The sequence below is a fragment of the Rhinatrema bivittatum genome, chromosome 3 (assembly GCF_901001135.1).
Source record: "Rhinatrema bivittatum chromosome 3, aRhiBiv1.1, whole genome shotgun sequence".
NCBI classification, from domain to species: Eukaryota; Metazoa; Chordata; class Amphibia; order Gymnophiona; family Rhinatrematidae; genus Rhinatrema; species Rhinatrema bivittatum.
Window position 1 is genome coordinate 282,161,499 of NC_042617.1, and position 26,051 is coordinate 282,187,549.

The window sequence follows — 26,051 nt, forward strand, 5'->3', positions numbered from 1 at the left end:
TGCTTTGTTCTACGGAGCACAAATTTGGATTTACCCTGATATTGTAAAGTTAACACAACTTCGAAGGAAAGAATTTCTCAGTATGAGAGAGAGGGTCCTAAGTTTAGGGGCCTGTTATGTTTTGAAGTACCCCAGTAAATGTTGTGTTAAATACTTAAACAATAATTATATCTTTTTTGAACCAGAACAGCTCAGGGATTTTCTGATCGGTCACTCACATAGTACACCCAGAGAAGAATCGACATGAATAAGTAAGGCTGCTTCCCTATTGATTCTTATTTAAAAAGTATTGATATACTGCTTCATTTCTTAGGCCCCCACTTTTTCTTATATTTAGGTATATATAACCTATAGCAAAATATATTACTTAACTGGTTTTGATTTATTCATTGGTTTGATATATGGATATATGTACTGTGTTCTTTTGAAAATATTTCATGTAAATTGTGTGAAATTTTGAAAATTAAAAATTAAAAAATATATATTATTTTGTGCTGATCTTTTTTCATTTGCAAAACTATACAAAAGCCATTTCTTTCTAGATTTATACCACAAACACACCACCAGAAATATCTTACTCTCTGGCCTTCAGTCTCACTTTTTGGAACATTAAATCTTACTGTTTGGGTTGGAGGCAGGGCCGGCGTGTCCCAATAGGCAAACTAGACGGTCACCTAGGGCGCCAGCCATTAGGGGGCGACAAAGAGCAGCCATGTGGGAGATCCCATCCCACTCACAGCTGAGAGGAGTAGAGACTCGGAGGCCCGTGAGCAACGCCTGTGTGTGTGTGTGTGTGTGTGTGTGTGTGAGCGAGAGGGATTGTGGGTGTATGAGAGAGTAATGGTGTTAGTAAGAAAGAGGGAGGGAACCTGTGTAAGGGTGCGTGTGTGAATAAGTCAAAGAACCTAAGCATGTGAAAGAGGGGGCATATCTGAGTGAATGAGATTGGGGCCAGGGCCTGGAGCGGGGGAGGGAGAGGGGGGCGGACACAAGGCAGAAGGTTTGCCCAGGGTGCCTAATACCCTTGCACCAGCCCTGGATGGAGGGTAGGTGAGAGGGCATGCAGAGGTAGGCGATTATGCCAGGAAGAGGTAGGGTGATGATTATTCCTGGGGGTGGGAGAGGGAAATGGAATGTAATTATGCTGGGGGATAGAAAGGGGATGTTGAGCATTTACTGACTCCCCTATTTAGAATGTCCAGTGTATGAATCCCTTACTTACATTGGTTGACACTCACTCTCTCACACTCCCTCCCTGCATCTCACAAAAGCTCATTGACTCGATCACTGTCTCTCACATAGACTCACTGACCCCAGACACTCATTCTCCCACACTCCGTCACTGTGACTCACACAGATTCAATGACCTCTGACACTTACTCTCCCACACTTCCTCACTGTATCTCACACAGTCTAATTGTCCCACACAGTTTCTCTCGCACTCCTGTCTTATTCTGACATCAGTAGTGCTAAGGAAGGAAGTAGCACAGTCATTCTCAGAACATCTTGTCACTTTTGAGAGTGCTCCCAGCCTTTAGTGCGTGTTAGATTATATCAATGCCTGCTATTGCCTGTTAATGTGCGCTCCTTAGCACCCCAACCCATGTAAAATGTATATATTAGCAAAATATTTAAATGTGAACATCTCATGGAGATCTTTTTTCCCCTGTTTCTATTGTTGGTGCCAAATCGTGAGAGCACTGGAAGGGCTCCAACTCCATCCAAAGGTGTACCCCCCTCAAGGTCATGGCAAAGAGGTGAATTCCAGCCTGACAGTGACCAACACACAAGTGTTAGGTAATTCATGTATAGTGGGGTCCATTTTCTGATGCATGGACTAGAAAATTGGGGAACAAGTTGTATATTTTACTTTAGCTCAGTGCTTATAAGTATATTGTGAATGTGAAGAGAAGAATCAGAATAAAAACAATAAGGATATCGACATGCTAATGTACAGGGAGATGTTGCCAGGGGAGCTGCAAAGGCCGAACTAATTTAATTGGTTGGAATATATTGACACATCCATGACATCAATGTATTAATGCGTGTCATGTGCAGAATCAACTTTGTCTGACCAATTCCTAGCTTAGTTGTCTCACTTATTTATATTTAATTTATTGGCTGCTCATATATATTCCATCGATCTTGGAACATTGCACATAAATAAAAGCAATAAAAGGCCCAGCCACAGAATTCTGGAGAGTGGCCTGCAGGACTGAACTGAGGAGGGTGCAAGGCCCGGAATAAATCAGTCGCAACGAGGCCCTGAAACACCCATGATTGGCTCCACCTCTAAAATGACAGTAAATTATACTGACACAGTGAAGCTACTTTGCTGGTGCGGGGTCACTTAAAATGTGAGTCCTGGGGCTGTCGCCCCTATTAACCCCCCCCCCCCCCCCCCGAAGGTAGTTCTGGCAGTCTGGGAGTGTGATTTAGAAAGGCAAGCAGCTTTCTGCAAGGGCCAAGTCTGTGTACTGGAAGTAGCTGAGAGGCTGAGCAAGAGACTGCTCTTGCATTTAAATGACTGAGAGGGTGGTTGTGAGAAGAAACCATCCATCAGACTCCATCTGACACAAAGAGAGTGGATTAGCTGTTAAACTGAAGTAATTGTACTCTGTATATAATATAAACGCACGGTGAAAGAAAATTTGTCTTTTTTTAAAAAAAAATCAGTTTTCCAGGAGATGAAGGAGGCTGCCTGAGCTGTTATTCACTCTGAAGTTGTGTTTATGGAAAGAAAAGTTACTAAAAATTGCTTTCTTACTGAAATGTTATTTTGAAAGTAACAAATGTTCGCAGACCTGATTTTAACCTTAAAATAGTTAACAAAGTAACAAAGCAACTACCAGATCAAAGAAATAGAGAAAACATACCTTTATCTTGATTTGCAGATAGGGAAACACTTTGAGGTTGGGTACACACAGAAGACTTAGGACAGACTTGTGCAAGCATAACTGCAAGACATTCGTGGTCATGTCAGTGGCGTAGCCAGAATTGGTTTTTTGGAGGGGCCCAAGGTTAACATGGGTGGGCAGTAGCCATACAAGTCTGAACCCTACTTGTTGTACTCTTATCATTAAATAATGCCTAAGCAAGTACCCGACAGTGGATGCCTAAATAGCTTTCACCATCAGTCGTACATCATGAGTGATGCACGACTCAATTATTTCAAAGACTTCCCAACACTAAACCATAAACACACTTATGGAAACAATTCAGTTATATTTAAAGGTGTCTCAAGAAAAGATACCCCACAACTGAATTTAACGTTGACCAGACACAGTTGTATTATAAAGGCAATCATCTCAAGACCCATGATGATATCCTGCAGACTATTCTGAAACTCCACCTGGTGTTATCACAAAAGAATTATTGTAATTTAGCATATATCCTTCAGCTCCAAACAGAATAGCATTACTTCTTTTTTAAATTCTAATACTAATAAGAAGAATACAAATTTCAAAACTGCTGACAAATAAAGCATCCAATAATTTAAAACTCATACACATTTTTAAAATTTTCCCAAGCACCAATATAATATTTCAAACAGCTCACGCCAAATGACACCCAACAATTAAAACTAATAAGGATTAGTAAATTCCCCTGCTGTCCATACCTGGGAACTCTCTCAGGCTCACATACATGCTCCCTGACTCTGGATTCTCTTTCAGGTTCACATATATGCACATGTCCACACACACACACACACATATATGCTCTCTCTCAGGCTCACATACATGCTCCCTGACTCAGGATTCTCTTTCAGGTTCACATATATGCACATGTCCACACACACACACACACACATATATGCTGTCTCTCAGGCTCACCTACATGCTCCCTGACTCTGGATTCTCTTTCAGGTTCACATATATGCACATGTCCACACACACACACACACACACATATATGCTGTCTCTCAGGCTCACATACATGCTCCCTGACTCTGGATTCTCTTTCAGGTTCACATATATGCACATGCACACACACACACACACATATATGCTGTCTCTCAGGCTCACATACATGCTCCCTGACTCTGGATTCTCTTTCAGGTTCACATATATGCACATGTCCACACACACACACACACACACATATATGCTGTCTCTCAGGCTCACATACATGCTCCCTGACTCTGGATTCTCTTTCAGGTTCACATGTATGCACATGCACACACACACACATATATGCTGTCTCTCAGGCTCACATACATGCTCCCTGACTGGATTCTCTTTCAGGTTCACATATATGCACACTCACATTTGCATTAGGGAGGCAGGTTTTCTCTGAGAGTCAAGAGGACCAAGGGCAGCTGCCTCCGTGTCTGCCGTCGTCTCGCCTGCCAGAATCTTTACGAGGTTCATCTTGTCATCAGTCAGGAAAAATTGTAAGCTCATGAAAAAGGGGCATTCACAGTTCTGACCAGAATTGTTTCTAAGTTGTTTATAAAGGGTCACTGTGCATAGGTTCCACATTTTATGTGGTTTCTTAAGAGATATAATTGATCGTAATAAAATATCACATGATAGAAAATATGAATGCATAAGCCTTAGGAGTTTTTTCTGTATGTCTCTGAGAAAAACCTGTAAAAAAAAAAAAAAGCTATGTAGGCGAGGTTAGTGAATTGGGTTTATTAAGACAATCTTGCTTGTTTCTATTCCTACATTGTTCTAGTATGTGTTTGTTGTAATGTTCTCCTCTGAAATCACAATAAATAGTCATTTTAAAAGAGGAGCTGTTAAGCTGGTAGTGTTAAGTACATTAAAAGAATTATATTTTGCAAACCTGTGCACTAGACTCTTGTGAATTACCTGTAATACAACTAAAGAAACTGTTACAAAGGAAAGCGGAGTTTTTAAAGTGTAAAAGCCTTGTTATAATTGAAAGTCCTTACCTTTGTTAACAACTGCTCGCATTCTTCCAGCCGGATCCCAGGGGTGTAGGGTGACTGCCTAAACCGGTGGTGCAGCAGGATATGTGCTGCTGCCATGTGACTCAAGAACACGTAACGTTCCTCTCAGGGGACGAGTACTTCCTGCCAAGGGAGAGAAAGCTGCACAAGAACCACCCCCACTTGCACCGCTAAGCTGGAACCCCAGCCCTTGCACCCCTGGACTGGAACAACCAACAGTGTGCATCCGGCAACTTAACACCTCGTGTCCCTCACACCCAAGGACAACCTCCCCTCCTTCCAATAAACACCGAGACACCTTAACCAAAACCAAGGTTTATTCTTTCAAGCACAACAAGACATCCAGAGGTATAAAGTATAAAGTAACCAATAATCTTACACGGAAGCAGCTCTCACCACCGAGGAGACTTTTCTTTCCTGCTAAGCATTTCCTTTTCCATCATTATTCACTCGTTATTTATCCAGTCTTGCCCCTCATCAAGCCATACTGTGCAAGATGTTCGGGGCTGGGACAGCCGTAGGGTGCAGCTCCCACCATTTGATATTTACTATTCCACCAGTCCCCAGGCCAGCCGGACCTCGGCCTGCCCCGGATCCCAGCCTTGGGGTTATTTATTCTTACCTTGTATAGAGCTTTCCTACTTGGGGGCTATTCACAATGTACTAAACGTTAATGCCCACCACCATCCCAGATGCCCCCCTCTATTGGCACCTGGGTGCCCCTTGTAGTCTTCCTTTTGGCAGGTGAGCTGGCACCCACCAGAGGAGGGAGCAGTAATCCCTTACTAGGGCCCCTCAACCCCTTTTTAGGATTCTAGTTGGGCCTCTATTGCTGTTTGAATGTTTAAATTAAAAATGTTCCCTATTCCCGATAGGTGGACCCCATCCTTTCTGAATAGACCTTTACATTGAGCTGTCAACTCCGCATTTTGAATTCCACATCCTCCTAGTTCCTTCACCTATAAACCCACCTATTATTCATATTCTTTCTATTCTTTTCTATTCCTCGTCTGGTCCTCGCTCCTTTCCATACCAATCTAGGGATGATCTGAGAGGAGACGATTATCACGCTCTGCCACTTTGCTCTAATTAATGTCAAATCTCTTCTTATTACTATAATCTGATTAACCCCTTTTTGTGTCATCAAATCACTATCCCTCAGGTGTATAATGAATGCTTAGGGTGTGCCCTAGCCTCCTGCCATAGCCTGGGAATCAGCTGATCCCATTTCATACCTCTTTGCCCCAACCAATGTGCCTTCATCTGCCTCTTTGCCACTCTCTTTCTTGCCCAATGTACAAATGAGTGCCCTACAATCCACACCATCTTTGGCCGATGTTCAATTGACGCCCTTTTTCCTGCCATGAAAACAGAAAAACAGATGATGATGGATATTCATTGCCAATTCTCTCCCCTCCTCAAATTATCCCTTAAACCTGTTTGATGTCCAATGCCCAGTTTGCTGTATCTGTTCATCCTTCATACCTAATTCCCCAGCCAGTGATGCGGCCCCAATCCTAAACAAGTGTGTTCCGAATAACTTGGGATTCTCAACCGTAGCCTCAAGACACTTTGACATTACTCGTTTGAATTGGAAATGCAAAAACGTACAGCCATCTTTTTGCTTGAGGAAAGGCCCCTCCCCTGATCTCATTTTTACATATTCTTCCACTGCCATAACTGGGCATAATGCCCTACCTTGCGCCCTCTGCAGAAACACCTTCCAGCCCTCTCCGTTCTTGTCTGGTTTTTGATTTTCTCTACCTGCTCTTCCCATAACCTCACATCCTCACCATCTCTGGGGCAGGCACCGACACACTACACACACACTTTTGCGCTGTGCACGTAACATTCAGCTGTTCGGGATCATAACATAAGAACACTGAGCCCAGCTTTCCATCTATGAAATTGGCCAGTCCGGGTTGCAAGTACATGGCAGATCCTATGTAGTTGCTCTAATTCCTGTTACTCACTCCCAGAGATAGCGGCGGCAACTTTCTTTAGCTGGCTAATAATGTGTTATGGAATAACATTGGCCACCAGAAATGTGAATTAACTTTTACCCCACCTCAGACCCAGGAGTTAAATTACCAGCATTGTGCCAGCTGAAGCAATTTCAGTTGCTCCCAGCCATACACATACACTCCGATATCCCCCCCCCCCCCAACATACATACCACTCTCTCAAACTCTAACTCATCCCACCTCCTATACTAACCCCTACAAGCACACACATGGGGAAGAAGGCTACAATGTAGACAGAGCAAAGGGAAGAGAGCGAGTGCACACGCACACACACGCGTCTTCCCCTGATGCACAGTGCCAATCTCACATACAGTGCCATTGTGCACAATGCCAGTGTATACTGTTCCGCTGTAGGTGCCCACCCTAGTATTTCAAGGCATGGCAAGTAAAATTGAAGCGTGACCTCTCTGGGGTGGATATAGCTGAACAGTGTAACGGCACTGTGGCTCAATGGTCTTGCATGCAAGATTGCATCCTGACTTGGGTACAGTCTCACATGCAAAGCAGTTGGGTAAGGCACACCAAGTGAAATGAAAGGTAAACTCCCTAGGGAAGGCACCTACCTACAGCTATTCACACTCTTTTGTGCCCTAGTCGGGATGCGTAGCCCTGTGTTTACTGTTTGGCTGTAGGTAGCCTCCTCAGAAAGCTTACCTTTTGATTTCACTTGGTATGCCTTACCCAAAAGGCCATGCATGCATGCGAGATTTTGTCCATCTTGGATGCCCAATGCCAAACTCATATTTTGGTCACATTCTTTCCAACTTCAAGCACCTGTTTTTAAAGTACTTTTCTGCATTAAAGTGGATTTTCAGGTAAGGTTTTTTTTTTTTTCTATTTAGAGCATTCTTTTTTACTCCTTGATTTGTGTCCTATTAGTTTACTGCATCCCACGGTACTGCTGGTTTCTACTGTGTGCATTAACCAAAACCTGTGCTAAAATGTAACCCCTGTTTTAGTGCAGGTTTTATTACATTGGCCCCTTAGTATCGGAAATTTAACTTCTAGTCAGCAGTGGAATAGAGTTCCAGGGCTAATGTTAGTCTATGGGCTGAAGCTGGAGTTCCAGTGCTGGGACCTGTAGTTGGTATTTTATGCTAAGAAAACATGATTTGCGCATAAAAACACATTTTTCAAACATAAAATATGAACACAGGTCTACATCAATTTTGCTGACTACAAGATAATATGTGATCTTTATGTATTTTAGTGTGCTGAATCCAAAAATCTCATCTGTTTCCTCCAGTCACGTCCGGTTTTTCAGCAAAATGCTGTCTACTCATAAACTCTTATAGCAATAATGTAACATTATTATTTACTTATGCTGAATATGCAAAAAGATAATTAATGTGCATAAAGACATGCTCAATATGCAGTCAGTATAACCAATAGAAAGACTGCTTATTAAACAGTTTAAAACTGCTGATGTCGGCATTTTATGATTATATAAGCAGCGTGAAAACCGATGGCAGCATTCAGTCATTCAAGAGGCTTAGAAGTCGCAGCAAATTTAACTCTGTTAAATCTGTTTTTGTTGAATATGTCATCCAACACTCGAATAGTTCATGGATGATGCCGGAATGATCCTGATATATTCTGTTACGTTTGTGGTTGTTTTACAACACCCAAATCTCCCAGTACCCAAATCTCCCCTCAGCTATAAGACACAAACAATGTGACAACCCTCATCATAACTATTCCAGAGCATCCAAAAAGAGAAAATTTCTCCCTAACAATTACAATTTACATAACTATTGTACTCTTGGTTAGACGATAGATTCATTTTTTGCATGAAACAAATATATTATGTGCTATCGCTTCTTCAGAACTTCTTATTACCCTTGATATTCGACTTTATAATCTTTAATCATACATTTCTCATTTGTGAAAAAATGTGACGTATTGCATATTTTTTGACTTCATATTTGGAATCAGCGCCTTTCATTTGGGTAAAATCAGCAAAAATAATTAGGTCAGTAGAAAACGTTTTTTCAAATGTAGACCAGTGTTATGTGCACAAAAAAATGCTTTCTGCGCTGAAAACATTCTTTGTGTGCATAACTCACATTTTATGTGCGGAAAACATGGTTTATTTTTCTGTTCTGTTGTGTGCACATTTTCTGGCCTGTGCACATTTTTTCACTCGCAGTGCCCCTCCCCTTTTCTCACTCCCCCAGCCACCTTGCATCTTCTTGATCTTCCGCTGGTGGGTCCTGGCCTCCCCATCCAGTGGCTGTTTCCATTAACGCAGACCCAGCCAGTTCTACTCTGCTCCCCCCCACCCTTCCCCCGGAACACCTCCACTCAATCTGGGTAAACCTACGTGCATACAGGACCCAAGAGCACAAGTTCACTCAGATATTGCGCAGGCGATTTTATAACAAGCCATTTCCATGGGTGAAGCAGTTTCTACCTGCGGAAACAGCTTTCAGAATTAGCCTTTAAGAAAGCCAGCCCATGGCTCAGGTGGCAACTGCTGTGCATTGTCGTGCACAAGGTCCAGGAGCCATGTTTTCCTTCCCCAGGGCAGCCGGGGCTGGGGATACTGTGGAGGCAGGGTCATTGCTTAGGCGGTGACACCTAGGTTCAGGGCCCATGATTGGATTGCAGGGTTCCAGAAAGAGCATCGCTGCTGGCGCACTGCAGTAACTAAACTAAAGAAAGTTGAGAGGGGATATAAAATAGGAATAAAAATCCTCAGGGAGTTGTGAACGAAGGCTCCTGGTGCCGCATCGCAGCCCTGGTTCTGAATAAGCTGCAAGTCAAAGGCAGCAGGAGACTGCTGGGTGCAAAACAAAAATAAAATCACCCTTTAGTGAGGTAATTAGCATAAAAATTAGCATATACACACAGAAGTAGCTTGCGTTACACATTATTTTGTAAACATCAAAAGTTATGTGTGTATTTTTGGTTTCACGCACACAAACAAGGGGCAAGGGGCATTCTGGGGAGGGACCAAGAGGAATACGTGCAAGTTATTTTATGAGATTTATGCAAATACATTAGGCAACTTATGAATGCAAGTTTTCATCTGTTAATTATCTCGAGCAAATGATATCAGACTCTGTCGTCTGCTGTTTGCCGGTGGGAGATCTGGATAAACTGGGGGGGGGGGGGGCAGTTTGGGGTGAAGTACTAGGAGGGTCTCCTGTGAACTGGAGATGGATTAGGTGAACTGGTGGAGGTATCGGCAAACTGATTTCAATTGCTTCCGTGCATATATCAAGGCTTTAGGCGAAGAAGTTCTCTTTTTGGTTTTTTTCAGATGTAACCCTTTGCTCTGGCTTGTCAGTTTCCGAGGGCCCTCAAAAGAATTTATAAATGGGGCTGTCGTCACACTTCTCATTCCCCTTTCTTATAACCCCAAAAGGTGGATTCTTTACTGTTGGGGGAAGGCTAACATTCTTGGCCCAGGCAGTAATGATATTCCCTGTGTGTCTGTTACCATAGCTCTTTGGGACAGGTGCACTTGCAAACCAGGCAGGGCTCACTGAATGGGTGTTCAAATTAAAATTTACTGTGATTTCTCTTAAAAGAATCAATAGATGCAAAAAATAAAGTATCCAAGTACATCCAGTGTTCCCAGATTTACAGGAGCCGGGATCTGAATGCTCTCTAGCTCTGTGGATGTCTCCTTCCAGGCAGGAGCATTGAACTGACTTATCCTCCATGGTGTGGGATGATAGTGGCCCCAAATGGGCTGGGCATTGTCCTGACACTGACCGGGGCCCCTTTTGTAGTATCTGAGGTCCATGTCAAATCCCATGCTTCACCTGGCAATGTCCTGGGTCCCAGGCTGGAAATTCTGTTGGCTGTCTCCAGCTACGCCAGAGAGCGATATAGAAATACTAATAAAGATAAAATATGTTTCTCTCTTAATGACTCCTCTTCGGCAGATTCACAGGAGGAAAAGCCTATACTGGAAACAGTTGTCAAAAGTCTCCAGTACAAGGTAAGAGAAAGGAGGCAGAAGAAATTCTCCCTTTCCACAAAAGGTGGATCAATACAAAACTTGCAAAAACTTCAGTCAGGATCTCTTACAACTGGCTGCTGCAACCTCCTCTTTTGCTGGTTGAAAAAAAATATACAATCCCTCCTGATGCAGCCTGCCAGAAATGGACCAAGTACAAAATGCCGAAACCAGGAAAGCTGTAAAATCTTCTTCTCACTAGCCCTCTTCCTTCCAGCCCTATTAAACTGGCAAGGCATGTGCCTCTCTTTACCTATTTCAGAGCCCTCATGATACACATCCATCCCATCTGAAATCAAAACACATCTACCCTACCTTCACTTAGACCAGCCCCCACCCCCCCTTGTGACTAAGGGATTCCTGATTCCAGACAACCTCTAGAGCAGGTGCTGTAATGAATGGTATGCCCCTTTACAGCTATCCAGCTATAGAATGGGAACTAGGGACACCTAGTGGAGACTCTATAGTCTCTACATGCGTAAAATATACGTATGTACGTTTATAGACTCAGTAGAAAAAGCATGCACTTTCAATACATTTATTTATTTATTTATATTTATTCTTTTATATTCCACCTTCCAATTAATCAAAGCAGATTTCAGAATACACACATAAAGAAATGAAAACTTAATATAAAATAACAGTATCACAGCCACATATTAAATATTAATTTCTTTATACATGAACAGATGAACAACATTACTTAAAAGCTTCTAAAAACAGCCATATGTTTACTTTCTTTCTAAAACTCAGGTAGAGTCAGCATCATTGCGCATTTCCACAGGTAATGCATTCCAGAGTGTTAGACATAGATATTCGCATGTAATGAAAGATATATGCGTGGGGGGTGAGGGGGGGGGTGGACATATGCATATTTTATAACCTGCATAGATCCAGATACACGCAGAAAATAAAATAACTATAGAGATCTTTGTGCACCCAGAAGCTCAGGCCTTACTATAAAGTTTATGGTGTATTGGTTAAAGTGTGGAACTTTCCTGAGCAGGGAGGCTCTAGAGCTGAGCACAGAGTGACAAGGAGTTCCTTCCTCCAGAAGGGGATGGATTGAGAGGAAGTCTTGGAAGCTGTGTCCACAAGCACTTGGGAGGAGCTGATGTTTTAGATTTACTGAGGAGAGGCGGAGCTGGGTCCGAGACTCCCACCCGCCAGGGGCCTGGAGTGGAAAGTGAAGCAGGGCTGAGGGCTTGCAGTCTGGTGAGGTAATTAGAACGGTTCTGAGGATTTCTGCGAATTTGAAGCCTGAGCGAGTTGAGGAAGCCCAAGGAAGGGCTCCATGGAAGAAGAGCATTTCTTTGAGGTGTGGGAATGGTCTCTGCCTGGCCTAGAGAGAAGCCCACAGCTTGAAATAATTCTTCAAGTAAAGAGAAGCCAAGTAATCTCTGTGATGGAGTTGGAGATTTGGAAGCGAGAAGCTGCTTGCATTTTGTTTGGATTTCTGCCCCAGAAGTTTTTTTTCCCTGCTGTTATTCTGCCCTATCTGAATTTTGATCTGTTGGACTTTAAATAAAACGTCTGTCTTTGTTTTGGAACAAAGAGACCTGTAATTTTTCCCTGAGTAAATACAAACCTCCCCTTAGGCCTCCCAGCTTTTGCTGGTACCCAGCTTGGTTAAATTTTAGTTTTTGTCTGTTCCAGGGTCGCAGAAGGGTCGCTCACTACCCCTGCAGCTGCTGAAAGTGATCCCTGATGAAGGAAAGATGGGGTTAAACGTGTATATGGGGCTGCACGGACTTGTTTGCAAGTTATCCTCCTCCCTGACCATAACAAACAATGCAAATTAAAACAAAACGTCTGATTTTTATTTTCCAGGAACATTTATGAATCCAGCATGGGTGTGTAGTCTCATTGATTCATATCCACCACCAACTTCAAAACAATTATGTGCCATGCACCACCCAATCAAACGCTTTGAGGTTTAGGACTGAAGAAAGGGAGCAGGGGGGCGAGTTTGCAAGCTCTCACATACCAATAACCTAATCGGCAGGACAATTTAACATGCAATGCCCAAGTAATATATAGAACGATTAAAAGAAAATGGTAAGAAAAGAGGAACAAATTACAAAACAACAGCTGTCAAGTAAAATCAGTCTGCTGCTGCCACTTTCCCACAGCCAATGCAGCAGAGCCCGGGAGCAGCAAACTCCCCCTCCCCTGCTGACCTGTGACCCTGCTTCCTGGATAGGGGGAGGGGGGGTGTGAATCTCTGGAGACAGCTGGGAAATCTCAGGGTGCTGTACCCTCCCCTTCTGTTCTCTCCAGGCTGCCTGGTTGGGGGGAGAAATGATTGGAGGGGTGGGGCTGGATTAGGGGGCAGTTTCAGAGAACCTTCTTGGCAGGACAATTTTACAGGTGTTGCCAAGGTAATACACGGAATGATTAAAGCTAAGGGGCAAGACAAGATTACAAAATAAGTCAAATGCAGGTACATATGAACAGAAACTACAGCATGGGGGGACATGTCTCAGGATTTGGTTCTGGTCTGTATTGTCCCCGGAAAGGTTTCTTATCTGCCCTGCTGGCAGGATACCACATATTTTGCTGCTAAAGCTGCAGTTTCTCCTCTCCCCCCCAAGCTTATACAGTTTTTCCTACTCATTCTTTTATGGGAAGTCTTTGATTTTTTTCTGTTAGTTTTGGGAAATGTTCATCTCTGATATCTATGTATTTTACACAGTATAGGAAGAAACACATTTTCTGTTTCTGCTTTTCCAGTGTTGTATTGCAGGCAGGGTCTAGTTTCTTGGGGTTACAAGTTCAAGTTATTGTCTGCAATTTTCTGTTTCTAGTTTGTGATCACGAATGTATTTGGGGAGGGTCTGCCTGTTTTTTGCATTTGTAACTGAGGTGAAGTACTCTGTTAGCATGCATTTTCTGTGTAAACATCTATGGCAGGGGTTGCCACTCCAGACCTCGAGAGTCACAAACAGGCCAGGTTTTCAGGATATCCACAATGAATATGCATGAGATGGATGTGCATACAATGGAGGAAATGCATGCATATTAATTTGGGATATCCTGAAAATCTGGCTGGTTTGTGGCTCTCAAGGACTAGAGTTGGCCACTCCTGATCTATGGCAATTCATTTTGTTCTGTTTTCCAAGTTGTGTCTCTCAGTAAGAGGTGTATTGGTGTTCTTGGCCATGTTGTAATGTTTGCTTGCTGCCTTTTCATAGGCTGGTTTGTACTTTTTTGAGTTCTGGGTGTTCATGCTGGATTGCTATGGCAAGTTTGCTTTGTAGGTGCTGAGTGCATTTTTTCCAGGGTTTTGTGTTGCTTGATAGAGAGCCTGGCAATGAAAGGAGTTTGTGCTGCTGTTGAGGTTACACTACAATTTTGAATATTCTTTTTTGCATGATGAGTAGCAATGGGAAGAATACCAGTTTCCTAGCGTGTAGGCAGATGGACTGAGGACCAGTGGGTTTATGTTCCCCTGCCAGAAGATGGAGACTGAGCAAGATGACATCACAATATATATAACCCTGCAGTGACACCAGTATTCTCCGTTTCCAGCAGATGGTGGATGTGCATCTCCATATGGGGATTGCTTTGAGGTTTTTGAAAGGAGAAATTTGAAATTCTAAATTCAGGAAACAAAAGCTCCACTCTCTGCAGTGATACCTAAAGGTCCCTCCCCCAGTTGAGAATTCCTGAGGTGATTTCCGTGGTCCCTCAGAGTTGTGCCTTGGTCCGGAAGCTGGGTTTCCTGTCGTGGACTTAGCTGCTAGTTCAGCTGAAAGGCAGAGGGTGCAGGAGGCCAAGTGTGGCGGTGAAGGCAGAAGCCCTCCTCCCCCGCAGCCGGAGACTATCTCTGTACTTAGCAGGTAAGCGCTGAGCTCAGGTAAGGTTTAAAAAAAAAAAAAAAGGAGAAAGTTTTACCTGAATCAGAGACAGAGGGGTTTCAGGACTTCCTCCAGTCTCCGTTGTTGGCGCACTGTGTTGATGTTCGTTCCCGCTCCCACTGGAGTTAGGGAACTGGGCAGCTTGGCGGGTTGAGTGGCCTTCAGTGGGCTAGGCCGCACACTTAGGCTTTTTTCTTGCATGCCATGTGGTAGACCGCTGTGGCCATTTTCACGCGCTCTTGTGCATGTTCTGCTCACCTCTATAGGCCGTCGGTGTGTGTAGTGTGTTATCTCTGCGCACGTGTTGTGCACTCAGTTATTGGGCGCCTGACCTTGCTTCTAACCTGTGTCAGCGCTGTTCAGATGCTCAGGGAGAGTTGTCTTCCTCGGATTTTGCTAAGCCTGGCTCTTGACTGGAGGGATGCCAGATCTTGGTTCTCCCTTGACTGGCTCCTCTGCTGGCGAGGGCAGTTCTGCGGGACCAGCTCCAGTTCCTTCTGGGCTTGGTCTGGGCGCAGCTGATTTTTCTTGGGTGGAATCCTTTCAAGGATTTACACACCTTTCTTCAGGCGCAGTCCTCCGCTTCCTCCATTTCTGTCCAGTCAGACCATCAGCCGGTGGCTCCTCCCTCTTCCAGTCCTATGTGTAAGCACTGGGGCTCGCCTCGGCTCCCTGTGGGTGTTCCAGACAGGAATCCAGATAGCACCGGTGAAGACATTGATCCTAATTCCCTGGAAGATGGGGAAATTCCTCCAGGGCTGGAACCGTATCGAACCATGGTGTGATTCTTTCATAGAGATGAACTGCCGGCCCAGATTTCCCAGACATTGAAACAGCTGGGTGTTCCTGGTTTGGATGCTATGTCAGAGCCAAGGAAATATCCAATTTTGGTTTTCTTATGTAAAGCCTCTTGTTTATTCCCGGTGATGGATGCCATCCAGGAATTGATTAATCTGGAATGGGATGTCTCAGAGGCAAATTTTAAAGGGGGTTGGACATTGGAAGGCCTGTAACCCCTGGATCCGGGTGTGAGAAAGTGTTTGCGTTTTTCCAAAATGGCTGCTCTGGTATGTGCCCATGTCTAAGCGGATGACTATCCCTGTAGAGGGAGGAGTGGCCTTGAAGGATGTACATGATAGAAGGATTAAGACTATTCTTAGGCAAGCCTTTGAGGCAGTGGCAATGAGTTTACAGCTTGCCTCCTGTTGTGCCCTAGTGGTGAGATCTTGTCTGCTTCTCTCTCAGGAGGTTGATGAGTCTGGAGGGAATTCCAGGGCGTTTATGGAACCTGCTGCTGCCTTTTTAGCTGACGCAGGCTGTGATTTTGTCCGAACCTCAGCTAGAGGAGTAGCTTCAGTGATAGCGTTCAGGCGTCAACTCTGGTTGCAAAATTGGAAAGCTGACACAGCTTCCAAAGCCACTGTTACCAAGATGCCCTTTAAAGGCTCGCTCTTGTTTGGGAGTGAGTTGGAGAAACTGGCCAGTAAGTGGGGCGAGTCTCCGGTGCCTCATTTGCCAGAGGATAAGAAACAGTTACAGCACCCCTTTGGTATGAGGGGTTGTTTCCTGGGTTCCAGGCATTTTCATCCCTACAGAGGGGTGACCTTTCAGTGGACTTGGCCTTTCGGAATGTCTCAGTCCTTTCATCCCCGGCAGCCCAAGAGAGGAACGGACTCAGGTGGTGGACCTTCTGAGCTTCCCAATGAAGGTTTGCTGACCCACCTTCTGTAACAGGAAATAGGGGGACGTCTCTCTCTCTCTTTTATCGGAAATGGGTCAAGATCACATCAGACTAGTGGGTCCTGGAGGTGATATGCGAATGGTATGCACTGGAATTTCACAGTATTCCTCGGGACATGTTCATGGTGTCCCCATGCCGCTCCCCGCAGAAGAAGCAGGCAGTGGAGTTCACGCTTCAAAGGCTCCTTAGACTGAGGGCTATGGTTCCAGTGCCCACGTCTCAAGAAAGTATGGGATGATATTCCATTTATTTTGTTGTGCCAAAGAAGGAGGGCTCCTTTCATCCCATCTTGGATCTCAAGAGGGTCAACTGTCACTTGAAGATGACTTTTTCAAATGGAAACCTTACACTCTGTAATAATGGTGGTGCAGTCAGGGGAATTTCTAACTTCCTTGGATCTGTCAGAAGCTTACCTTCATATTCCCATCCGATTGGAATACCAATGCTTTCTACACTTTGCGGTGTTGTGGCGCCATTATCAGTTTTGGGCACTGCCGTTTGGTCTAGCCACTACTCCCAGTTCTTTTTCCAAGATTATGGTGGTAGTAGCAGCAGCCTTGTGAAAAGAAGGAATCCTGGTGCACCCATATTTGGACAACTGGCTGATTCGAGCCAAGTCTTAGGAAGAAAGCCGCCTGGTGATATACAAGGTGAGCTCCTTATTGCAGGTGCTTAGTTGGGTGGTGAACCTGACCAAGAGCAATCTTCAGTCATCCCAGTCATTGTTGTGTTTAGGGATCCAGTTCAACATGGGACGGGACAGGACAGAGTTTTCCTACCGGAATTTCGGATTCAGAGATTGATGTCTCAAGTGTCTCAGTTGATGAACACCATACTCCCAACAATGTGGTCTTACCTATAAGTACTCAGCTTGATGGCATCTACCCTGGCAGTGGTACCATGGGCAAGGGCACATATGTGTCCTCTTCAGCACACTCTGCTATCTCGTTGGAACCCACAGTCTCAAGATTATTCAGTTTGGCTCCATTTCGCGATGGAAATCTGTTCCTACCCCCAGTTGTGGTTGCAGGAGGATCATCTGAGAAAGGGAGTTCCCTTGTCCTCTCTGGCCAGATGCGAGTCTCCACAGTTGGAGGGCTCACTGTCTGGAGTTAATGGCCCAGGGGTGCTGGAATGCCGAAGAGTCCCGCTGGAACATCAATTGCCTGGAGGCTTGGGCAGTATGGCTGGCATGCTTGCAGTTCAGCCACAGGATGTGGAAAGAAGCCGTTCGCGTGATGTCTGACAACACGACGAAGATGGCCTATATCAATTGCCTGGGAGGAACCAAGAGCCAGCAAGTGCTGCTGGAACTAGACCAGCTGATGGAATGGGCGGAAGGTCATCTGTAGATGATCTCAGCCTCTCTCATTGCAGGAAAAGACAATGTAAGAGTGAATTTTCTCAGCAGGAGAGTCTGGACCCAGGAGAGTAGGTTTTGGCAGCCAAGGCATTTCAGCTGATTGTGGATTGCTGGGGCCTTCAGCTCCTAGTCCTGCCAGCGACTTCTCGAAATGTGAAGGTTCCTCGCTTCTATAGTCGCAGGAGAGATCAGTGGTCCCTGTGAATAGATGCTGTCATACAGGTCTAGCCGGAAGACAAATTACTTTAAGCTTTTCCTCCTTGGCCCTTGCTGAGCAGGATAATTTGCAAAATCAAAGGCCACAGGGGGCTAGTACTCCTGGTGGTGCTGGACTGGCCCAGGCATCCATGGTATGCACATTTGCGCCAACTCCTGGTGGAGGCCCCCCTTCGTCTTCCGCCGCACATGGATCTGCTTCAACAGGGATCGGTTCTTCACAAGGTTCTGACTCTATTCTGTCTTATCGTTTGGCCCTTGAGAGGTCTCGCCTATTAAAGCATTGTTATTCCTCTGCGGTTATTGCCATTTTACTTCACACTTGCAAGTTCTCTACTTCCTTAGCTTATGTGCACGTTTGGAGAGTTTTTGAGGCCTGGTGTGAGGAATGGGGTATTCTTCCTCATTCATTTAAGATTCCTTTCATTCTAGATTTTTACAGGATGGATTGAAAAAAGGCTTGGCTCTTAATTCCTTGAAGGTTCAGGTTGTGGCTCTTGCCTGTTTCAGAGGCCTGGTGAATGGTGTTTCCTGGTCGTCTCAACCTGATAAGGCACATTTTTTGAAGGGAGTGAAGCACCTTAGGCCTTCCTTGAGGTTACTGGTTCCATTGTAGAGTCTTAATTTGGTGCTGGACCTTTTGTCTGGCCCTATGTTCTGACCACTGCGTAGCCTTTCTTTACAGTTGTTGACTTTGAAGACTGTGTTCCTGGTGGCTATATGTTCTGAGTGTTGGATTTCTCAATTGCAGGCTTTGTCTTGCCGGGAGCCGTTCCTTTGAGTGACTCTGAGGGTATTACAGCTGCGTACTGTTCCATCCTTCTTGCTCAAGGTAGTCTTGGACTTTCATTTGAATCAGTCCATCTCCTTGCCATCCCTGGATAAGGTCAGGGATGCAGAGGAGTTTCGCCTTTTGTGCTCCTTGGATATTAAGCATCTTGTGCCATCTCTGGAAGTCTCTGAGTGTTTTCGAAAAACGGATTGCCTGTTTGTTCTCTATTGCAGGAGTAAGCAGGGTGCCCCGACTTCACGGTCTATCATAGCTTGTTGGATTAAGGAGGTGGTCAAAGCTGCATATGTAGATGCTGGAAAGCCGATGCCTACTCAGGTTAGGGCTCATTCCACTAGAGCTCAGGCAGTGTCATGGGCAGAGGTTAGTCTGTTGTCTCCCTTCAATATCTGCTGAGCTGAGACATGGTTCTCCTTTAAACACTTTTTCCAGGTTTTATTGTCTGGAAGATGGCCCTGGAAGATGCAGCCTTTGCACGTGCGGTGTTGACTGGACTGTGGACAGCCTCCCACCCTGTTGTGGAGTAGCTTTGGTACATCCCACTGGTCCTGAGTCCATCTGTCTACACGCTAGGAAATGGAGAAATTACTTACCTGATAATTTTGTTTTCCTTAGTGTAGACAGATGGACTCAGATTCCTGCCCATGGCTGCCGGATGCTTGTGTCAACAGTCCTCCTGTGAGGCTCTGAGTCCCAAGGGACAACTGGTAAGTCTTCATCCAGCCCCTGGCTTGGAGTTCAGTGTTTATGGTTGGTTGAGTACAGTTCTGGTTATTTATTTTAATCATGTTTTTAATCAATTTTTTTGCTAGTCTGTCCACAGTTGCTTTTGAAGAGAATGCTGACATCAGCATACGCTGTCTCTATCTGTTGGCAGGGGAGCATAAACCCACTTGTCCTGAGTCCATCTGTCTACACTAAGGAAAAGGAAATTATCAGATAAGTAATTTCTCCATTCTGCTCTGCACCCATTATTAGGAGTGCTTCTGTGGATACCGAGTATCTATTTGCATAACTGGAGGTGTAGGACTGCTATCAGGGTTCTGTTTGATTCTGGTTTAGGGTTAATGATAGACCCCAGGTATCACTCCCATATATGAGGATTCGTTGAATGATGATACCAAATAATTTTAGCAGTAGTTTAGTTTTACTTGAGGGTTGTATCTAGAGGTTTTTTCACATATAATGCTCTTAAGAACTTTTCATTTAGTGACTTTATGAGCAATTTAAAGCTCCCAGATGCACTTGGACTCAAGCCAAGGTCTGTATAGTCTAGGGCATATGAAGCAGACATTAAACAATGAGAAATATTTCTCCTATTGACAAGATTGAGCTGGAAATATTCATTGCCTCTATCTAATGCACTTTTCTTTGGGTACACTTGTGAGCTGTTCTGGATTCTTCTAATATGCAACCTGCAGGGGAGCTTCTCTATTGTGACCGGTTATTTCCATAAGGAACCAAAAATCCTTACTCCGTTTTTTACAGTTCTATTTGTTAATATCAAAGATGTAATAATGGAAGCACTCTGTTATTTCTATGTTTTAAGTCAGTTTTGAGCATGAGAGTGAATTATTCCCCCATGTGCTTCCCTCCTCTTGCTCTCTCCCATCCTCAAGCTGCCAGTGTCAGAGGTCATTAAGTGACCTTTGTTCTAACTACTGAGCAGGTAAGATGTGCTAATTAACTTCTCTGTGTTTTTTTAGTATAAAGACCGCTAGAAATGGAGTTTTTCTCCAATTTGCCCAAATCTGGCTTGTATTTACTTCTGGCTAGATGGGAAAGTAACTTTGACTGTGTGGTTGCATTTCTGTGGCTTGATTAGCAAGAGAAATGTACTACAGTTTGTTTACCTTTGTGTGCTTTACTTTATATGTTTAAAAAAAATCCACTATATTATCACTTGCTGTGTTTTTCTGCAAAATGAAGGTGATGTTACTTATTAGAAAGTTTGTTTGGACTTTTGAGCAGATTCCAGCTAATAAAAACCTGGACTGGGCTGCTGCCTGTGCATGTGAGATGAGCTGCTGGACAGCAGTTTAAAGCCATATGGGACATCCACTCAACATCCTATCTATTTAGGAAGAGTTGGAATTTGTGTTATAAATGTGTTTGGCCTTTTCTGGAAGATCATAATTTTTTCTCCCACAATGACTCTGCTCAGAGGAGCAGTAGCTACAGAGCTGCCAAGGGGTGGCGGCAATGTTTAAGCAACAGATTTTGAGCACATGCTCCTCCCTCATCATCCTGCCCCACAAACACTTTTTAAAATAAAATGTAAGACATTTTAACTACAATCACACACATACAAACCATTTTCCCTCTACCTTTCCATCTCCTGTGTCCCTCCTTTCTATCTCTTCTCCCTCCCTTTCATGACACTCCCTCTGCATCTATCCCCTCTTCCCCGATCCTTCTCATCTCTTCTCCCTATAGTGTCTCCTCCTCTGTCACTGCCATCTTCTCCTCTCTCTCTCCTTGTCTTCCTTCTTTCCTCCATCCCTCCCTCTATGTGTGCCTCACTTCAGCAGCTCCCCGGCACTGCAAAAACGGTTATATAGCCTGGGCAGGATCAAGACAGCCCTTGCTACTGGAGATCTGCAGGAGGAGGGAGGCTGTGGGCGAGCTGTGCTGTGCCCGCCTCCTCTCCTTGCAGCTTCCCGTCAGAGCACGGGAAGGGAGGCAGGGGTGGGGGCCTCAGGCGGCGCAGCAGATCTTAAAGCTGTCAGGCGCTTATGCTGCCAGGAGCTGACCCTGCCTTCCTTCTTTCCTCCCTCAAAACCAGAAGCTTCGCAGGAGAGCTGAGGAACTGCTTGAGGCGGTAAGCCTGCTCCACAAACCCGATTTCTTGGGTAGTTTTTCAAACCAGGCTCAGTGGGGTTTCTACAGGAGTCTGGGCTGCCTGGATGGGAGTGCAGGAGAAGGCCCATGAAAGCAAGAGCTCTGTAACTACAGTGAAAAATACGCTGTATCCTGCCATCTGGCCAGAAATCAGATCTGACCAGGGGAAATGCCGACCAGCATCAGAACCTGGGAATTGTCCTTGTCCTCCCTACAGTTTTATCTTACTGTTGTACCCTCTTTTCCCAGTCATCTCTTGGGCATGGAAACGGTCACTGACCACAAAGACCCCATGACCTCCCAGGGTTCCCACATGGGAGAATATGCAGTCTTTTCAAGGTCCTTAGGGTTTTTCCTTCACTCTGGGGCTCTTCTGCACACCAGTCAGTCACACCAAAAATCACTTTTTCACTCCAGTTCTGTTCAAAATAAGTCTTTACTAAAACTGATGGCAGAAAAAAGTAAATTCCAAAGCAGTAGATCAGTGGATAGTGCACTCCAGCAACCCAAAGTCCAATAGCATAAACTCTGTCTCTTCATACAAACTCCAGTAATCTTCCCACAAAAGTAGACTGTACAGGCACCCTTCCTCCCTGAACCCTCCCAGTACCTTCGGGGTGATGCCGATCCTTTTGTTTCCTTTCTCTCTCTCCTCTTGGGTGAGTTTCTGGCTGATTTGCTTGATCACTCTGTGGGTTTTCCCTGGCAGCCCCGTTCTCCCTCAGGGCTCCCCGCACCCTCATCCAGGATTCTGCAGAATCCCCTTCTCTCCTGGATCTCCTCAGAACCTGCTCCTTTCTCAGGAACTCTTCTTGCAACACTCCGGACTCCCACAAATTCCCCTCCTGGACTCCTGAAATTCTCCTGCTTCTCTTCTCTCCAGACCCTCCCCTGCAGAGGGATAAGGCCCAACAAGTGTCCTCTGCTAGAGAGACACCCGCTTCTTCAGCCCTGTGCCTGGACCCTCTGACTGCATCACACGAGTGTAGGGGGTGTTATACTTACAATCCCTCCCAATGGGGAGTGGTACACACTGTTTATTTATTATTTACAGATTTTTTTTATACCTCCTATAGCAGAAAAACTGTGCTAAGTGGTGAATAATAAAACAAATGAACAATACAATATCATATTACAAACATATCAATACAGTAAGCAAAATAAAATTATAAGACGCATGTTTAATTGAAGAGGAAAGTATCAAGAAAAGGCCAAACGAAAGAAATGCGCTTTCACCTGTTTTTCTGAAAGATTTGTAATCAGAAAAGATATGTCAACTCCATGGGTAGCTCATTCCACAACACTACACTACACTAGCACACCTCACTACACTGATCTTAAATATGGCAGGGTCTGGATGGAGACCTCTGACACACACTGCTGGCAAGCTGACCTGTTGAGGCCACTGCTGCCATACCTTTCATTAACCATTCTCTATATTCAGATTACTTGCCGCCACATTTTTAAAAAGCCATTGGTTGCCCTTTACCCAGTCATTAAGAACATAAGAAAATGCCATACTGGGTCAGACCAAGGGTCCATCAAGCCCAGCAACCTGTTTCCAACAGTGGCCGATCCAGGCCATAAGAACCTGGCAAGTACCCAATATCAATTTGGTTTCTGCCGTTATCATGATACTGAAATCCTTCTTTTATCCAGTACTGATACCATGCTCAGAGGATTCAACACTGGTACTTGCTACATGTTAATTCTACTAGCCATAAGTTCAGCATTCAATACAATAAATCATATCATCCTCCTAACCCATTTCACTGATGCTAGAATATCTTGGTTTTACTCTCTTCTTTCTGAACGGTTTTACCAAGTGCACATAGCTTCCTCTTCCTCTTCTTGGCATCCCATCTCTATGGGTGTACCACAAGGCTCTGCTCTTTTGCAAGGTCAGGCGGGCCTTGTACCCGACTGGCCAACGTAATATGGTTTCAGGCATTTCCCTGGCAAGCCAGGGATTTTACAGTCGGGAGAAGCTGCGGCTGCCAGTATCCGGGCCCGTGCTGCAGGAGTAGGCGGGGGGAGGGGGATAGGAGGAGGTTTATTTTCAAACCTTGGGATTCCTAGGGAACCTATTGGTTCCCCTGTAGCCGGGGCAGTCGGGAGTGGGAGGAGTTGTGGGCGGATTCTGTGATCCGGCAGGCATTTGCTGCTTCCCTGCCGTGCGCCTGGACGCCGATACCCGCTCGCCCAGCCCTAAGTTTTGTTTGCTGTTATGGTTTGGGGGTTTGGCTTTGTTGCAGCTGGGGGAGTGAGCGGGTAGCTCGAGCCAATTGGGGGAGTATGCAATTGTTAAAAGTGTCGGACTTGACAAGTGTCAGGTCAGTGGTTCCTAACTGAATAACTGGGTGCAGGTGTTGTTGGTGCGACTCCTTGCTTGGGCGGTGGCGGGGGTCGACGTGGTCGGTCCCTTGCTCGGCGGGAGTTGTGGGGGGCATGTTTGTGATGTGACTGCATACAGGCTGGGATAGCCTCTGATTGCCCGTCTTGCTGGTCTGTGGCTGATGGGCGGCGGGAGGGGGAGGGGTAATTGATTGTTACAGAGAGCTGGCCCGGGCTCCGGGATATTTGTTAATAAAAGCGGCGGCCTGTTGATCCCAATTTGTGTTATGTGTATTTATTGGTTGTAAAGGGACGGGTGTGGGCAGAAGCGTCAGTCCTGGCTACCCATATTACTGCTGCTCTTAACATTTACATAGCTCCTCTTTGTTCTCTCCTTTCAACTCTTGGCCTTATTTACAGAAATCTGTGTCCACGTCAGCTAGATCTTTTTCCTCTTGAAAACTTCATGGACCGCTACTGTTGAATTTTGCCACATGGCCAGATGTGTGATTAGCTAGGCGCCTTTCTGGGTGCTCGAGCGTCCTGATTTAAGCCCAGCTGAGCACCTATCTCGCTGCCATGCGATGTGAGTTATCACCCATGAAAATATTTATTTATTTATTTATTTATTTAATTAATTCTTTTATATACCGACCTTCATGACATGTGACATATCAGATCGGTTTACATGGAACCTGGGGGTTAACATTGTTTAACAACTAATTAACAATAGGTCATTCACAGGAGGCAAAGTTACATTTAACTAGGAGAAGCAAAACTGCAGCAAACAAGTATTTGAAATATTAAACATTCATTCCAAGGTCATGCTTTCACTGAACAGGGAGACCCGTCCACTCGCTCGCTATTATATGTGGATTATCGGCACAACATTTCGGCATGGATGCGGCCGCTTATTACATAGGACCTTACCACGCTTATGTACACGCATTTCTTCATGAGTACATGGATTTCTACGTGCAAATAATTTGCATAATTTATTTTTTTTTTACATCCCGTGGATGCACCAGCTTTAGCCACACGTGGTAATCAAAACCCATGCTCAGAACTAGTGCCTATTTGCTATGGGTCTTATTATTACATTGGCTCCTTTGACTTTCAAGCATTAAAAGTTGGTTATCTCATGACCGGCTAGCAGTAAATATTAAAAAAATCTGAAGTTCTCATTCTAGGTCCCTGCATTAAATATGAGATCCCAGACTTTCTGTTATAATAATCAAATTGTCCATATTTCTAAGAAGGTACATAACTTAGGGGTCATATTCGATTCATCTCTAACCATGAAACTGTCGAAGTCAAGGGGTTTTATTGTGTCTCTCTGATCAATTCAAATCAAACAGTTCTTTACTTATTCTTTCTAGGAACACTATTTCTAGATTTTAATAAAAAATATATATTAGTTGTTGTAAAACCTGATCCCTGTACTAGATAAAACACTGAAATTTGAATGATCCTTGGGTATGCAGATGCCACTGTGACACAGTTGAAGAATGAATTATGTCTGGTAGAAAATAGATATAGTGATGAATCATCCTTGCTTATGGTAATAAAAAGATGTGCTGTACTTGTACATGATTGTATTTAGGACCAAGATCATGCTAACCAGCATATTTTTTTTAACCAGGTTGTATGCATTAGTTTTTCAGAAGTACCCTGAGTGTACTTCTCATGTAATATTACATAAAAATAAAAACAGATGCTTATACTGCTTTAATGACTTGTCTATTTCTATTTGGAGTCCAGCATAGAGGGAAAATGTTGTTGTTTTTTAAATCCCAGAAAACCACGTATTTCAGGCATTACAAAAACCTCGTTTCTGAAACTAAAAATGCCACAACACATTAGAACATAAGAACATAAGAAAATGCCATACTGGGTCAGACCAAGGGTCCATCAAGCCCAGCATCCTGTTTCCAACAGTGGCCAATCCAGGCCATAAGAACCTGGCAAGTACCCAAAAACTAAGTCTATTCCAT

General features: G+C 44.5%; 2 protein-coding genes across 4 annotated transcripts in view; one reads left to right on the forward strand and one right to left on the reverse strand.

Moving 5' to 3' along the window:
• The window catches only part of LOC115087528 (retinol dehydrogenase 7-like), a 79,860-nt gene extending 57,186 nt beyond the window's left edge, over positions 1-22,674 (reverse strand). Inside the window, exon 1 of one of the 3 annotated variants that reach the window (XM_029594863.1) lies at positions 4,901-5,672. The gene's annotated coding sequence lies outside the window, so the exon portion shown is untranslated. Of the gene's footprint in view, positions 1-4,900; positions 5,673-22,333 lie in introns of those variants that run through there. The other 2 variants (XM_029594862.1, XM_029594860.1) reach the window with 2 other exon arrangements.
• The window catches only part of LOC115087527 (retinol dehydrogenase 16-like), a 51,676-nt gene continuing 47,196 nt past the window's right edge, over positions 21,572-26,051 (forward strand). Inside the window, exon 1 of the mRNA XM_029594858.1 lies at positions 21,572-21,703. The gene's annotated coding sequence lies outside the window, so the exon portion shown is untranslated. The remainder of the gene's footprint in view (positions 21,704-26,051) is intronic.